This window comes from Rhincodon typus, chromosome 8 (assembly GCF_021869965.1).
Source record: "Rhincodon typus isolate 14 chromosome 8, sRhiTyp1.1, whole genome shotgun sequence".
NCBI classification, from domain to species: domain Eukaryota; kingdom Metazoa; phylum Chordata; class Chondrichthyes; order Orectolobiformes; family Rhincodontidae; genus Rhincodon; species Rhincodon typus.
Window position 1 is genome coordinate 90,836,764 of NC_063339.1, and position 4,674 is coordinate 90,841,437.

The following is a 4,674-nucleotide window of genomic DNA, read 5'->3' on the forward strand; positions in this document are numbered from 1 at the left end:
CTAAGAACCATAACTAACTCCTCCTTGTAAAAATAATCAATGTTTTAGCTTCAACCGCTTTGTGAAGCATAGAATTCTTCAGGGTCGTTGTTTTCTGGTGATGATATTCCCCTCACCTCATTCCTATATGGCTACAGCTTATCCTCAAACTGTGATCTCTGGTTTTGGACTCTCCAGTGATCGGCAACATGCATCTTTTGTTTACTTTGTCTAGTCCTGTTGGTATTTTAGAGGTTGTTTGGAAATGTCCCTCATTGGCCTACAGATACGTTTAATGATTTGTAGGTCAATATCGGAGGCATGATCAAGAAATTTGCAGGCAACACAAGACTTGGGAATTTCATTGAAAATGAAGAGTGTCGGTGTCGTCTGCAAGAAGATATTGATGGACTGGTCAGGCGAGCAGAAAAAAATGACGAATGGAAATAAGCCCAGGAAAGAGTGAGGTGATGTGTCTGGGGAGATCCAACAATGTAATGGAATGCACAATTTAGGAAACAATACCAAGAGATGTGTGGGAAATTTTGATGATGGATGTATGCTAAAGGAGTCAGAAAGATTTATGGGGCGAGGACATTTTTGTTTTTCAGACAGAAGGTGGTAGGTGTATGGAACTCACTGCCGGAAATATATGAGACAGACACACTGAACTCATCTTAAACCTCCCTGGATTTTCCACTCGTGTTCTATAATCTGTAGATCTACAGCTGCAATTGTGGAAAGTGGGCTGAGGTAAGTGTTCCGTTTCTCCTTCAGCACAGAGACACTGGACAGAGTGACCTCCTTCTCGTCTGCACGTTTCACAAAATTTTCGAATAAATTGATGTCAGCGAGAAGGCAACTTTACATAATCGATCATTGGCTGATCTCAGTGAGTTGATGGCTCTCTCTTAACAACTTTCTCGGTCCTTCATTGTGCATCTCCTCAACATGTCTTGTTGTTGTCGTGTGGAATGAACATGTGAATATTTGTCTCGTTCAGTGAGCCATCACTAAACAGCAGGCAAGAGCATTCTTTGTGAAGTGGGAGCGAGCTGGACCCATTAAACAGGGATCGGTGTTTTCAAATGGTCCTACGCTGTTAACACTTTCTCCAATGATCCACGAGATCAGATACTCTTGTATGCTTACCTGCCAGTTTCATTTGTTTCATCAACAGTGATTTTCCACAAACTAACAGTAAACCCTTCAATCTAAATGCAATCTCTCAAACTGTTTCTATTGCTCGTTGGGTGCTGTACATCGTCGGATTTTGCAGACAACGGCAGTTTCCCAATACGCGTTCTCTTGTTCAAATGCAAAGCACTGCCTGCCAGAGGCAGGAAATGGCTGAACACATCTGGCAATGGACCAACGCCGGTCCAGGAGAAAGGGCAGAAACAGCAGGCTCCTGGGAGCAGGGAGTCAGAATGGGAAGCAGATGTTATTGAAACAGTTTGCTGCCTTTTCTCCCGAAGCAACAGGGAATTGACTTAGTTTAGAAAGAGCTATACTAAGTTTGTTGTTAATACTGTTACATTGACGATGCCTCAAAACCCGGGCAGGCCCAAGCTGCTTGCCTTCCATTTTGTCAAATTCCCCGGTCAGTTTTTCGAACAGAGCTGCATTCAATGATGTCGGACTTCCTGATCTCGGGGTTTGGCGTCAGGGCCACAGGGTTCGTTGAGACTAATATAGCGCAGCAACACACATGGAGAAAGTGAAAACAAATATTTTGGATGTTTGCCCACGCAATGGGAAAATAACCACCTTGTGGGGAGGCGTGGGCCTAGTGGCATTATCGCTAGACTATTAATTCGGAATCACAGGTATCGTTCTTTGAATTCAATAAAATTCTTGAATTAGGAGTCAAATGTCGGGAAAATCGCAACCCAATAGACTTTCGAGAAGGAATTAAATGCATCACTAGGCAACGCAAATCCCGTCCAGTGATCTGAGCTAACCAACTTTCCCCAATCTAACATTTAAAACACAACAGCTCAGTTCCTTTGCAATTTTGAACGAGTCACGTGGAATAATAAGACGCACCTTTTAAAAACATGTTTTTTATTGTAATAATAAATCTTAAGTGCTACACTTCTCTATGCAACTTCATTACAACTAAAGACAAGCAAGTAGAGGCTGCTACCCTCCTAATTCCTTAGTCAACCCAGTCTTGTGAAAGGATGCTGGCATCATCAACCCGTATTCAATGCAGCAAAATTCTCTGTGTTGTACAATCTCATTCGTACTGCAAGAGTGGAATTTACTGTTTCTGCTCTCAGAGCTGAATTGGTTTAGCCAATATCTTGCTCAGTTCCCTGCTTCCAGTAAACACTTCAATCAGGAACAAATCTATCAAATTCTTTACAGTCCAATACATAGAACATAGAACATAGAACATTACAGCGCAGTACAGGCCCTTCGGCCCTCGATGTTGCGCCGACCTGTGAAACCAATCTGAAGCCCATCTAACCTAAACTATTCCATTATCATCCATATGTTTATCCAATGACCATTTAAATGCCCTTAAAGTTGGCGAGTCTACTATTTTTGCAGGCAGGGCATTCCACGCCCTTACTACTCTCTGAGTAAAGAACCTACCTCTGACATCTGTCCTATATCTATCACCCAAATACAGACCGACGCTGCAAACTTGCAGAAGTCACACATTTCCACTTTCACTGTCTCAATCATTTGACGGCAACGTTCAAAAAGCTCAATGAGATAAATCTAATTCTATTTCGATCATTGGAACGACTTGTAGGAATTTGCATACGGGAAATTGAGTACTATGAAACAGATAAAACAGTTTTTCCGGATTTTATCCCAGCTCAGTGTCAGCGATACAGGGAAGGTCATCGAGCGAAAACATCACCTCCGTTTCTCTCTCCTCAGATGATCCTTCTCCGGTTGAAAATTTATGCTAATCAGTTGATAATTGAGGTATATCCCCCGGGTTCAGATCATTACCCGAACACAGAGAGTGATCTTCTCCAATAAATTCTGTTTTGATCAACGACTTTTTTTCCCACGGGCTGATGTCAGCATCTCAAACAGCCGGTCCACCGCCTCCTTCCCTCCGCCTCATTTGTTGTGTCAGAGCACACAAGGCTATGGGCCAAGTGCTGGAAACTGGGATGCTGAGCCTCTTTCCGTGTTGTAAAAGCACGATGATTCAATCATTTTGGAGGAGAAAGAATGCCAGTGGAAAAAGAAAGCCAGAAGCTGTGTCATTAAGAAACGGTGCAGATGCCCCTACAAGTATCCCTGGTGGTCTAGTGGTTAAGATTCGGCGCTCTCACCGCTGCGGTGCGGGTTTGATTCCCGTTCAGGGAATCAAGGTTTATTGTTCCTGACAGTGGCAACAGCAAAAGCAGCGCAGCTCTGATCGGATTCGTTTCAATATCTCAGATCAGTTAATGTCCCCGAGAACGTGAGAGTCCATGTTCCAGCATCTCAAAGAGAGGAAAGGTGCCTTAACTGTCACTGCTCAGTCGGACTATTCACCTTTGTGTTGTGTTGTTAACAGGGACATGAGCAAGATTCACAAGATGAACAACCAGCAACGATAATCACCATCGCCGCTTCATCTCAGTTGTCTCCCCTTCTTCTTCTGTTGAGTTTCAATGCCAAATAAAACACGTTTGTCGTCAGGAAGCAGCCATTCAATTAGATCACCACTGATCTGAAAAAATTCGCTTTCCTGCTTTTCCTCCATAACCTCAGTTAAACTCGAGCCTAATCACAACATTGTATATTACAGTCAGTTTTCAGAAATTTAGATAACTTTAATGACCTGCGCATGCTTGCAGGAAATTGAATAATATGAAACGAGCTAAAAAGCCCTTCCCGCAATTCAACCCAGTGCAGGGTCAGCCATATGAGAAAAGTCAGAGAGCGAAAACGTTACCTCCATTTCTCCCAGCACAGATTTCTCTCCTGACGACTTGAATATTTGCATCATTTTTCTTTATAATTGAGACATTTTCACGGACAGATCGTCCCACAATGCACAAATATCTGCGCTGCAGAAAACTATTTTGCTTCAGATTAAAATTGCTGAGTAACCTTTCGCACAGCCCAATGCCCAATAATCGTGTCAATTAAAGCTGCTCCGGGCGGGGTTGGAGCTCACAGACTCGGCATTTCACGCGCCTCGACACCGTCATAGTAGGACCGCGCGCTCACAGATTGCGTCACTTCTGCCTGTATCACCCTGGTCATTGGCTGATTCAGCATTGCATTCTCTCATCCTTCTGCACATGATCCCCTCGGCTCTATCTCGGTTTTGTCACATTGTCTTGGTTTATAATGCACAGTCTATCCCGTCATCTATTACTACAGAGTAGCTCCACGCGCTCATTGCCATCCCCATTTCCGGTTATATCTTCGTGGCTGGGTCTCTGAGTTTTTCTGTTTCCGGGCCTGGGAGCTGGGATTGTATGGTCGTCTGCAGCAGTGGTTACTTCCTTGTGTGAGGGAACTGGTGAAGTATCCGTCAGCCTTCCTGCTCCTCTGATGCTGCTTGGCCTGCTGTGTTCGTCCAGCTCTACATCTTGTTATCTCGATGCTAAACTGCATTGCTTTTGATAAATACATTACAACAACAGCCTGCACTATTCCCTGAGTCTTTGATATTTTGTAGAAATCTATCAATCTCAGTCTTCAACACACTGAATGATGGAATGTCCA

At 43.6% G+C, this 4,674-nt stretch overlaps 1 non-coding gene across 1 annotated transcript; it reads left to right on the plus strand.

The window, feature by feature from the left end:
* Positions 1-3,246: 3,246 nt before the first annotated feature.
* Positions 3,247-3,318, plus strand: trnae-cuc. Its single transcript has one exon. It is a non-coding gene; the product is annotated as a tRNA-Glu (tRNA).
* Positions 3,319-4,674: the final 1,356 nt, after the last annotated feature.